The sequence below is a fragment of the Podarcis melisellensis genome (genome assembly GCF_964234715.1).
Source record: "Podarcis melisellensis genome assembly, chromosome: 2".
NCBI classification, from domain to species: Eukaryota; Metazoa; Chordata; class Lepidosauria; order Squamata; family Lacertidae; genus Podarcis; species Podarcis melisellensis.
The window spans coordinates 75795823-75808848 of NC_138529.1; the positions used below are offsets into that span (position 1 = coordinate 75795823).

Below are 13026 nucleotides of genomic sequence, written 5' to 3' on the forward strand. Positions count from 1 at the left end.
CATATTCTTAGAACAATTTAGCTTTGCTAAAATGTTTGTTACCATCTGAAATAAATTTGTGCATGCTGATGTTCCCTTAATATTATTGGGTGCTAATGTGTTAATATACAGGTGCCATAACGCGTTGGGTCTTTACTGCTGTAGTGAAAATGGATTTGACTACTTATCTGGCTGTAGTGCACCTACTGCTAAAGGAAGCTACGTCTGCTTATTCTTAGTGACATGTATGCAGGGCCAGACAATTTAAAGAAAATAACCTCTTATTAGCCAAAGAGGAACTGTCTTCAAGCTACAATAAAGCTTTTTTCTTTTAAAAGCAAACCAATAGCAGTTTGTCTTTAAAAAGTGAGCTGTAACTCTAGGGTAATCACAGGTTTGAAAGCCAGAAGAAAAATGCAATTCATACAGAAATCTGAAAGGTAATTATATGGTTGTAGGCAATGGATGGATATAACAAACCAATTCCGCTTCACTAAGTCCTGGAGGAGGTCATTCTACTCCAACCAAAAAAAAGAGAGTGGGTGGACCCAGAATGGCTTTTACTGCCCATTTCAGACATTCCCACAGAAACCTAACATGGCTGAGCATCTCTGTACACCACAAAGCTATTAAGTTAAAAAGTGGTTAAAATATTGGCCCCTTGCGGTATAGGGGAAGGCCATGAGGATGTGATATGGGGACCTAGTCCCACATCCCAATAGTCTGGTAGAATCATAGAATCATAGAATCATAGAGTTGGAAGAGACCACAAGGGCCATCGAGTCCAACCCCCTGCCAAGCAGGAAACACCATCAGAGCACTCCTGACATATGATTGTCAAGCCTCTGCTTAAAGACCTCCAAAGAAGGAGAGTCCACCACACTCCTTGGCAGCAAATTCCACTGTCGAACAGTATACAAGAAGAGCATGCTATTCTTACAGACTCCTTGCTAGGATCCAAAGCCCTAGTGTTAAGACACATCATCCCAGCCCTGTGGCATCTGATGTTGAAAGGGTACATGGATACAGCAAACATACCACACCTGGGAGCACAGGGGCGAATTAATCTAAATTTTCTAACTGCAAGAACTCCCCATCAGATATCCCACACTGAAAATTTAAACCAAATGAACACAAAGCATGCTTTGCTTCTTGCTTACACCCAGTATAAGCAGCAGTTTCTCCATAAGAGTCAGTCGGGGGTTTTTATCTGCTAACTGTAAATCCCAAGTCAGTGACACTTACACTGGTGCAACAGCCACTGGATCATCCTGAGAGTTCTCTATCTATTCCTGTTGCCTCATCAGACTTGTGCTGGCACAGCTAGTACCTCTCAAACACTGGGCTTCTCCCTTTCTCACCAAGATTGCCTGTTCAGCACAACTCAGCTGGTGGCTTAAACTGATCCATTTATGGTGGAGAGAAGGTTTGGTAAGGTGCCACACAGCATCACCATTATTCAGTTAGTATTCCAGAATAATATACTTGAACAACCACATAGTCTTCTACTGCAAAAAAATAACTTTCGTAAAAGATCTGGAATGGATCCTCAGCATCTTAATCTGTGTGATATGTGCACCATCCAAGTTTCTGAGTGGAACAGTTGGAGGTTGGTGGGTGAGGTTTAGGAGAAGTCCCTTTTATGCCACTTCCCTCTGACTGCCCATGACAGCAGTCATTAGCTGCAGACAAAATTCCATCGCAATAACCAGGTTTTCCATAGCTCAGGCAGACACGTAGTTCCTCTTCTAATTTCCTACACACCCACAACATCAAAAATTCAGAATATTAGGCTTTAAATAGAAGAAAAGCTGCAAAGGGGCTATCCCTGTGCGCATGCTAATAACTCTGACAATTACTTGATGGAAGAGCACAAGTGTCTGTAATGGGTGTGACTACAGCCACATAAACTTTCTTAATTTGGGCATAAACCATCATTAGTGTGGAAAGGAAATTGTACATCTGTGATGTTAAGTATCCTTAACAAACTAATGTTCCCAAGATTTTTGGGGGAACGCCTTGACTGTGGGGGGGGGGAATGTATGCTATGGGTGTGATCTATGATACTTAGCCAAGCAAGAGATAGATTTTTTATGCTGTACAAGAAATATGCTCCAAAAAGATGGTAATTTGCTCCAAGGCAGCAGTGGGCAACTGTGGCTTTGGCCTAATTTCATGCTGTTGGCAGAGTACCTGGAGGGAAAGACGGGTGGAAGAAGACAAATGAAGAAGAGCCAAAACAGATAGAACATAGGAGGGAGGAAGTGAGAAGCCATCTGCAAGTCATCAGTTCAGACCTATGGCAAGAGTGATATGTCCCTCCCACAACAGAGAGGAAAGACAGGCAGAACCAGAAATAAAGGACCCAACATTTAGCTCGGACCCCACCTACCACAAGCTTTAGTTCAGCCCTAGCTACTGCAGCTACACACCTCCTGCTGGATTACGCCTCTGTAGGATGCAGCTCCGTCCAGAGAAAGAGAGTTCTTCACCTATGCATTAAAGAGAAGAAAGCCATATGCAAAGTCAGAGAAGACTAGAAGAGAACGGGAAAGCAAGTCGCAACTAGGATAGAGAACAACTATGGGCAGTTCCTCACCATACATTTAAAGCACACTCAATGGACACTTAGAGCACATGACTCTCCCCCCTCCCCACCAAAAATCCCAAGAGCTAGTTTTCCCCTCTACAGAGCTACAATTCCCAGCATCCGTAGCAAGTTACATTTGTATTCCTCTGTTTTTGAAGACTCCCCTCCATTTATTTTTGGATTTCTGCAAATGTGGGGATTTCTCCAAACCCTCTGATACCTGCCTCTTGTGCCATTTTGTGTATGAGCAAAGATGCCTAAAGACTGAAAATAGAGGGAAATGGGTAAATCCTTGAGTTCCATCTGTAGAAAGCCTTTCACATAACCCTGAAATGTCATTTGTAGAGGTCCGGAGGGCGGCAACACAAGAAGAGGCCTTTTCTGCAGTGGCTCCCCACTTGTGGAATGCTCTACCCAGGGAGCCTTGCCTGGCACCATCATTATATTTGTTTAGACTCCAGGCAAAAGCTTTCCTCTGTAGCCAGGCTTTTGGCCTTTTAACTATCTGGGGCCTTTTAGAAGTGGGTGGGATGTTTTTAATGCATTTTCTCTTTCCTCTTGGTTTTAATATACCTATGTGGTGTGGCGTGTGTGTGGCTTGTGTTTTTTGTCTGTTTATTCGTTTGGTTGTTTGTAAGTTGCTTTGGGTGGCCCTGGGCAAGATAAAACAACTAACAAATTTAGTAAATAATAAATTATAATATATATTGTAAACATCTACCATGAAAGTTATTTAGCTGTCATAACAGGGAAGGCAAAGCTAAAGGTATTTGATAGACAGTATACACGCTACAGTTCACCTAAAAACATGAAACATTTTATTTATTAAATGTGTTAGTCACTTTTTATCTAAAAGGCGTCTTACGTTTAAAAACATAGACACAAATTCATTGTGCTATAGAGAAAAAAAAATCATATAAACATTAGCATTTCATGGACCAAAGTGTTATGGGCAAAAGTCCAAAGGTGGATGACAAAGAGGTTCATATTTTTTTAAAAAAATACTGAAAGCATTTATAAAACAAAAATATCAACAACAGCAACAGAAAACCACTTTCATAATTCAATAGATTTAAACTCTGATAGGTTAATAACCTATTAATGCTTATGTCCTTAGATAATCCTCTGCCCCCTCTATCAACTAACGTTTTCACCTCCCAACATAACCATGAAAGACACTCACCCAGCTTTCTTAAAAATCTTCAGTGATTGAGGTTCCAAAATTTTCTCTGGCTTTACATTTAGAAGATTAAGCTGCTTGCTAAAGAAGCTTACCTTTGGTGGGAGAAAGTACATCTAAAATTAGTCCACCTCAGGCTATTGAGCTCCAGTGAATGTTTTTATAAGTGGAAAAAATCACAAAATCCATGACCAGCCACGGCAGCATTTCCTCCCCCCCCCTTTTAAAGCCCCAAAGTTTTAGTGTATGGTAGTTTTGTAGGATCAGAATGGAGAGAATTTATTTATTTATTTGTAGTTCAAGGTTTGGGCAGACATGGGGCAAATTGCAACCTTTCTGGTTTGGTTCTCAACATCAGCTGATGCCCTGACATATAGGCCAGCATCAGTCCCTCATAGCTGACGGAACACAATGGATTGTGCAGTTGTGATGCTGCAAGCATCACATACCTTTGGGCAAAAGAATGTTGGGTCAAAGGACTAGCCACAAGGTTCAAACTTTGTGAAATTTCTTTGAATTATACTATACGGAAGCCCAGTCAGAGCTCAGATTGGAAAATGGTACCAACACAATGAAACAACAACAGAGCAATAAAGTACCTGTGTGTAGGCAAAATTATATTAGGTCTGAACCAACAGGTTTTCACCTGAGAAACTTTAGCAAAATGGGACCTAAAATTGCAGTGATGAAAGTTTGTAGGGATGATTTACCAATTGTGCAGCAATGTACTTCCTCCTTGGTTACTTAAACAGGGTGGAGTGATACCAAAATTGTGGCACTGTTGAAGGCAATACCTTTTCCTGGCTATACTCCATGTTTACTTTTCCATAATACCCCTGGAATAGCACTGCATCACAGCAAAGGGACAGTTTCAAGGAGCATTATTGGGAACTGGGGATGTGAAAGCATTTTTAAAAACACAAAAACCAGAATATCCCTCAGAATGTTACATTGTGATGTTCATTCCAGGGACATGATGCCGAACTGACTCCATAAACCCACTACATTACTACCAAAGGTCAATTTAAAAAGCCAAGGTTCTATTAATTGTCAAGAGTTCGAAAGCACGTCGAAGTGCAAGTAGATAAATAGGTACCACTCCGACGGGAAGGTAAACGGTGTGTGCTGCTCTGATTCACCAGAAGCGGCTTAGTCATGCTGGCCACATGACCCAGAAGCTGTACGCCGGCTCCCTCGGCCAATAAAGTGAGATGAGTGCCGCAACCCCAGAGTCGGTCATGACTGGACCTAATGGTTAGGGGTCTCTTTACCTTTTTTTAACCTGTGCTTGATAACACCTCCAAGCACAATGGTCTTGGGAGGCCAACAGCAGGTACATACACTTGAAACTGGCTGACTGCTGGAACAGGATGCTTGGAAAATGAGATGCTCAAAACCCATCTATTGGCTACATGGCAAACAAGGTGCCCTGGGATGGGAGAAATGTAAGGCAGCTGTGAGCTACTTAATTCTACTTCCTCTCATAGACTCCCAATGCAATATTTCCCACCCAAAGTAAACATCAAAAAGTTTCTACAAATATATATATGAAAATGTGTTTTTCAGGGGCTACATACTTGCTATTTTACAGTCCAACCCATGCTTTTACCATAGATTTGGATATTTTTCCATATAGCTTAGAAATTAGGAGCTAAATAACTCGGGGCAAGATCTTAGCTCTAGAGATGATTACCATGCACTCCACCCTCGTCTTGGCAATGGATGCCAAGGATGCTATCACTCTCTTCTGACCCTGTATAAAGCCCAGCCAGCTCTTGCATCATGGCCTTGCAATTCTCTTTCACTGGCATCTTGATTTAAATGTTAGGCTCTTGTCAAAATGTTTAGCAGGTTGGTCCACTCAAAGGTTCCATATAATTTGAGAATCTTCCATATTTCAGATTTCTGTCTGAGTTTAAAGAAAGTGTGTTCAGTTACTTTGCTGTTCAGAGGTTTTTTGTTTTAGAAGGTCTACATTTTTTTAAAAAAAATTAATTAGACACTAAATGGTTTTAAGATTTTAAGTTCTCTTATGATCCTATACTGATTTATGTCTTTATGGAATAAACATAGAAGCAAACACTGTGCTTATGGTTTATATGTTGCTAACGCTAGAATGTCCTTTAATTTCTTCATGACATCCCATTTGTTTTATTTTGGACAGTTCCTTTAAGGTGGAATGCAAGGAATGGTATCCTTAATTGCCATTTAATCAGGGAGCCTAATTAAGTCTTAGCACAAAACATTTCCATGGGAAAGCATCTACATATGGTTAATTGCAGCTGGAATAGCAATTATAGGCAGTCATGTTGCCCCTCACTGCACAAACATGAATAGTTCATAAAAATTAGGAATGCTTAAAAAGAGAGCTTAGTTTTCTCAAAGCTCAGAAATTTCTGAAAAATTATCCTTAGTATGAACATAACATTGCTATGTGACTTTCCTGACTGATGATTAATTGCAAATAGTTTATGAAATTATTTTTTAAAAAACCTGATTTTTCACTAGATTTTGTTTTTGATATTTTAATAAGTCAGATTGATATACAGTGTGATCAATCACAAATTACTGCTTATCTTTCAGTAGGATCAGTGTGTAACTACTGGGGAAATATTATTATACTATACTGGAAATTTTGCATGATAAGGCACAAACCACAAAGGACTTTCCCCCATGCTAATGTGCAAAAACATTATATCCTAAGTTTAGTAATGGAGGAGGAATAATAATATAATAATTTATTATTTATACCCCGCCCATGTAGCTGAGTTTCCCCAGCCACTCTGGGTGGCTCCCAATCGAGTGCTAAAAACAATACAGCATTAAATATAAAAAACTTCCCTAAACAGGGCTGCCTTCAGATTTCTTTTAAAAATAGGATAGCTGCTTATTTCCTTGACATCTGATGGGAGGGCATTCCACAGGGTGGGTGCCAGTACCAAGAAGGCCCTCTGTCTGGTTCCCTGTAACCTCACATCTCGCAATGAGGGAACTGCCAGAAGGCCCTTGGCGCTGGATCTCAATGTCCAGGCTGAACGATGGGGGTGGAGACGCTCCTTCAGGTATATAGGACCGAGGCCATTTAGGGCTTTAAAGGTCAGCACCAACACTTTGAATTGTGCTCGGAAATTCTAAACAGATTTATACCCTGAATTTGGCAGTTCTAACCCAATTGACTCTGGCCTGCATCTGACCACATCTTGTCTCAAGTTTGACCAAGCCACTCATGCATTGCTGAGTCCTCTTTTTTAAAATGTTGAACTAATTATACTCAAGATTATATACAAAACAGATGTGTACATTTATTATACATTTAAAATGTATAAAAGAATCAAGATGAGTATTTTATGCAGTTATATGCATTGGTGCAGGTATCTGTTTATGTGCTGATTACTTTGAGAAACATGGGGTATAATATCTGCATAATACATGTAATATACAAGAAGAGTTTTTAGAGGAACAGGTAAAAAAATGACAGAATTGGGGGGGTAGATCTGTCCAAGTAAGCTCAGTGCTAAGATATTCAAAAAATCCCTATCTAGAATCACAGAATTCTAGGGTGGGAAGTATACTGAAACATATTTTACGATGTTCTATATATGCTGCAACCTGCCCAGAGTGGCTGGCAGAACCCAGACAGATGGGTGGTGTATAAATATTATTAATTAATTAATTAATTAATTAATCCCAATCCACAAGCCTGGAATGACCATCATCCAATCTTCCCTACTTCTACCTACTTCTAATAGATTATATATTTGTATTGCACCACAAAGAGAGAATATGAGGCATGGGGAGAAGCATTGCATAGACCAAAAATTGGGAGGTGCAAACCAAAGCAGTAATACTTTTAAGATAAAGAGCAAAGTTTAATTAGGACTGGAATAATCAAAGCAACTGGTCATTTAGTTATATGCTGGGGTATATGTTTCCCATTGCAGTTCTGATTTCCAAGTTGGAATTAGATGCATTTATTCACAGGCTAATTTATTATGCTAATTAGTTCATTCACAATTACTGCACCATAACAACCAAAGGCAACTGTCCTCCTCCAGAGAAAGCGCAAAATAATCCCTTTTTGAAAAATGCATTCAGTAATTTTCTGTGTGAATTTCTAGAGTGTAGGGAAAGGGCACTGATGAAAAAGGGTAAAAGGGATTAGAAAAAATATTATGCAAGTCCATTCTACCAGAGCTGGCCAAGTAATCTTCAGAAATACTGTGGAAGAATCCAAAAAGAGGCAGAGTTGGAGAGTCTAGTGAAAATTCCTCTGATTTAAGATCTTGTCATCTTCAAAGAAAAAGTATCAATTCTCTATCCCAGTGTTCATTAATTCAGTGGGGCATTCTCCCATCAAAGTGGGTATAGGATTGCTGCTTTTTTGTGGCCTGTCTCTGAATTGCATGTGTTAATTGAAAAATCCTTCCTAATGCCATGTTAAACTCTAGGCTGTTGTTGTTGTTTTAAATGTATCTTTAAATTCATTTTTATCCCCAAAATACATATTCAGTGTGTATTTTATATCAACATACACATCTCTAAATCTATTTTACCATGAAATTGTGAAAGCTTTTGCACATTCTTGTACTGTTTTTGAGCCAAGAACTTTATTGCAAAATTCGGTGAAATGCAAAATCCTAAGGAAAATTACATGTGAATTAGGGCAGTGAATTACTTCAGGATGTGTAAATTAGGTTAAACCACTTAAAGTGAGATTCTTCTCCATGTCTTCTAACAGCACCATCTTAGACATATCTGTTCAGAATGGGGTTTATTCCAAGGGAAACTATGTATAGGGTTATACCCTAAATGCATGTATATTAAAGAAAGAAAGGGTGTTGGGAGAACACAATCCAGATGAAGTTAAGTGCTTTTAAACCAGGGCAGTCCAACTTTTCATACCAAATGGGCTGCAAGAGTACACAGAACCCAAGGGCTGCACACAGCTTTGTTGCATGGGAGGCAGAGTGAGAGCAGAATTTGACACACACACACACACACCCTTCATGCTGCCTTCCCAAAGCTGGCTAAGCTTTGAGTAGGAGCTGCAAGCATCTGGCAGAGTCCTAGAGCCTTCCTATCTCCTTTCCAAAGCTGGGAAAGTGCTAACTAGATTTGAGGAAGGAGACAGGAGGCCATTAGGACCTTATCAGAGCCCCCATACCTCTTTCCCAAAGCCCAGCACCTTGCTTACCAGCACAAGGGCTGCAGGGAGCATCAAATGTTGCTGAGAGCCTTCAAAATAGGCCTTGAGGGCTGCATGTCGCCATTGGACCACTCTGCTTTTGAATCCATTGATTCCAATGTAAGACATTCAAATACAGGTATATGCTTAATGCTTCTGTAGAAATCAGTGGGACTTACAGTATTTTAAATCTGGAGTGGCGTTCAAGTATTTCCATTATGTACAGAGAACCAACAACAAATAAACTCTGCCCTCTGCCTGTTGTTTGTTTTCACTAAAATTGAGAGTAGGAAAACATCATATAGTCTGGTTTTGAACCAACATAAGGGCTGTGCAGCATTCCAACCATAGGAATGCAGAATCTACTGCATATGAAGGAAAATAATGATAACACCTTAGGGCTCACTTGTGAATCTCCAAATAAAATTCAGTGCAAGACATGATCCCAAGGAGAATGCACTGAAATTATCTGTAAGGTGCGCCAACCTCAGCCGTTCCTTTTTGGAAGGGAAATGTGAAGAGTTAATTTCAGAAAGTATCAGCTGCTTGCTAGCATTAGCTACACCATCAAAGCTTTTATTTTTAAGTTTTACTGAAATAATCAGAATTGTTCTAAACATACTGGTAATAGCTTCCCTTCTAGTTAGTGGCCTATGGAGCTTGTGTTTTCTGTAGCGACTGCTCTGCTATCAAATGGTAGAATACAGCCTTACCTCTAGTATTGTCTTATTCATTTCAACAAGGTTATTTTGGAGAAAGGCGTTTCAGAACTGCCATATTCAGTAATATATGTTTTATTTAAAATACCCTTTTATTACAGCAGCTTCATGGAGAAATTGTGGCAGCTGAAAGCTCTGTGAAAAATGGACGTAGTGTTGAAATAAATTGAGAAAAAAGGAACGTGTGTTGCTTTGTCAATATATTAATGAAATTCAATCAGCGTGCAAAGCAAAAGAAGGCCAGTTTTCACCTATTGACCTCTTGCAAAATATATAAAAACTTATCTTGAGCTCCTACTTTTTGAAGTGAGATGAAAGGCACTGCTTCGGTTTATCTCTTACCTTCAGAGCAAGCTTACTGATTGTTTGTCCTTATCACTTCAAGCCAGAAACTTACCAAGATTGCTAGACACTTCAGCAGCACACAGTTTTAAATTCCCAATTTGGCAGGAGGTGGAGATTTCTTGTTTCCATTTAAACTGCTTTCATTTCAAAATGAAATCCCATTTAAACCCAAAGGTTTGGATTGAAGCCTGAGGATCAAAAGAAAAGGGGAGGAAAAAAAAGAAATTTGGGTTTAACTTGAATTGGTAGCTGAAAAGGTAACAGTCACATTCAATTGCTTTTCAGCTCCAATTTCTTGCACTCAGGCCAAACAAAATCGTCCTCCCTCCACTGTGTTTATAATAGGACTGTCATATGTTTTTAATTTATTGTCATAGCCTTGAGCCATCATAAAAGATTATACAAAAAATATGAACAGACCACTCCCCGCCAGCAAATTGGATCGTATTAGTCCAATGTATCAAATAACAATCACAATCATTATGAAATTGTTGGTCTTACCTTAGCAGCTAGAAAAGGGAAATAACATATAGTATATTGTTATGAGTTCAGGGATGCCACACCCCTCTCAACTCCCAAATCCAGTAAGCGTTAGGATTTAATCAAGACTTGGGGTGTTAACCAGAGTGCTAGATACATCTAATCTCTGGAGCCAGCAAGTGTTAAAAGATAACCAAGTCAGGTTAGCCTCCTGGCAAAGTGTAAGGAGTAAGGAGAACAGCTCTGTGGGAGATGCAAATGGGGGATTCCCTTCTCCCTCCCTTTACTTGCAGCTAGTGAGAAGGACCAAAACCAGAGTTTATAGCTGAAAGTGTGTGTAAGTGTGACCTAGAAGGGGGGAAAGCAGCAAACTGGAGAAAGTGTCAGAGAACAACATTTGAGTATGTGGCACAATGAGTCAGTGTGTCTGGCTGTTAACCAGTAGGTTGGTGGTTCAAACCTGCCCAGGGATAGCTGTGGGCAGGATTCCTGCACTGCAGGGCATTGGACTAGATGAAATCACCAAAGGAAACTTCTGCCAAATATTTTCAAATTTATCTGGAGTCACCATTTTTAGATAGCTCTTATTAGTTATGAGGGTCAAGAGGTCATGAGACCATGGTTTTCATATATACGTATACAGTGGTGCCTCGCAAGACGAAATTAATTCGTTCTGCGAGTTTTTTCGTCTAGCGAATTTTTCGTCTTGCGAAGCACGGTTTCCCATAGGGATGCATTGAAAATCAATTAATGCGTTCCTATGGTCAAAAAAAGTCCAAACAAAGCCAAATTTGGTACAACAAGAGTTTATTAACTGCTCTTTAAAGTCACACATACTGTAAAGAGCAGTTCAAAAATTGAAGGAAAAATAAATTAAGTTTCTAAACATGACAGAAAAACATTTAAAAATCAACAAAGTGTACAGTACATTTTCTAAGACTCTGGGGGACCACTCGAAGAAGGCTCCTCTTCCACTCTTTGCTTCTTGCTCAAGAACCTGTCCATAGTCTGCTGCTTCATCCGCCTTTTCAGCACCTCCCTGAAAGAAGACATGACCGTCGCATCATAACTGTTCCCAGAGTCACGTGCCTTTTGCTTGTCAGGGTGGTGCTGGTCTGCAAAAGTCTGCACCTCCTTCCACTTCTGGCAAATGTCCCTCAGTCTTTCGGAGGACAGCCGTTCCTCAGTTGCTTCCTCCTCTTCCAGTGAGGCCCACTCCTGCGCAGCCTCTGCCTGCAGTTCGACCAGCTCCTGGGTGGTCAGCTCGTGGTCGTGCTCCTTCACCAGCTCACTGATGTCCTCCTCTGTGACCTCCAGTCCCATGGTCCTCCCCAAGGCAACAATGTCCTGCACCACTGTTGACTCTGGTGCATCAGAGTCACTTGGTGCCACACAGTCCGGCCACAGGCTGCGCCAAGCGCAATTCAAATTTCTCTGGCTGATCCCGTTCCAGGCCGTGGTGATCATCTTCAAGCAGGTGACGATGTCGAAGTGGTCCTTCCAGAATTCCCGCAGGGTGATGGTGGTGCAGTCAGTCACCTCGAAGCATCGCCTGAAAAGCTCCTTGGTGTACAGTTTCTTGAAATTGGCGATGACCTGCTGATCCATCGGCTGAAGCAGTGGCGTGGTGTTAGGTGGCAGGAACATGATGCTGATGAAGCTGAACTCCTCCAACAAGTCCACCTCAAGGCCTTTAGGATGAGCAGGAGCATTGTCCATCAGAAGCAAAGCCTTCAGCGGCAGGTCGTTGTCCAGCAGGTACTGTTTGACAGCAGGGCCAAAAGCAAGATTGACCCAGTCCACAAACAGCACACGTGTGACCCAAGCCTTGCTGTTGGATCGCCACATGACACTCAGCTGCTCCTTGTCAATCTTGTGTCTCTTGAAGGCCCGTGGGTTCTCCGAGTGGTACACCAGCAGGGGCTTGATCTTCAGGTCGCCGCTTGCGTTGGCACAGAAGAGCAGGGTCAGACGGTCCTTCATGGGCTTGTGGCCAGGCAACTTGGCCTCCTCCTGAGTGATGAAAGTCCTTTTGGGCATCCTCTTCCAAAACAGCCCGGTCTCGTCACAGTTGAAGACCTGCTGTGGAACGTAGCCCTCCGTCTTCACAACCTCCAGGAACTCCATTGCAAAGTCTTCAGCCGCAGGAACATCAGAACTGGCGGCCTCTCCGTGCCGGACCACGCTGTGGATTCCGGATCTTGTCTTGAACCGGTCAAACCAACCTCTGCTTGCCTTGAAGACTTCTGGCTCGCCTGAGGTTCCTGGCTGATCCTGGACGAGGTCTGCGTGCAAGGCCTTGGCCTTCTCGCAAATGACGGCCTCAGTCACAGTGTCCCCTGCACGCTGCTTCTCTTCTAACCAGATGAGCAGCAACTTCTCGACCTCCTCCAGAACAGCTGGCTGGTTCTTCATGATCCTGGTGACTCCCTTGGCCGCATCAGTCGCCATGATCTTCTCCCTCATCTTCAGGATGGTCCCGATGGTCGATGGATTCCTGCCGTACTCCCTGGCGAGGTCCGTCACACGCATTCCGCCGTCGTGCTTC

At 41.6% G+C, this 13026-nt stretch overlaps 1 protein-coding gene and 1 long non-coding RNA gene across 3 annotated transcripts in view; one reads left to right on the top strand and one right to left on the bottom strand.

The window, feature by feature from the left end:
• Positions 1-13026, top strand: part of SLC6A1 (solute carrier family 6 member 1) — a 78657-nt gene that overhangs the window by 29899 nt on the left and 35732 nt on the right. The gene's annotated exons all lie outside the window — the stretch shown is intronic.
• LOC309364307 lies at positions 1965-10897 on the bottom strand. Its single transcript, XR_014165813.1, has 6 exons — positions 10500-10897; positions 10051-10186; positions 5443-5720; positions 3753-3844; positions 2372-2471; positions 1965-2172 (listed from the first exon to the last, which is right to left on the bottom strand). It is a non-coding gene; the product is annotated as an uncharacterized lncRNA (long non-coding RNA).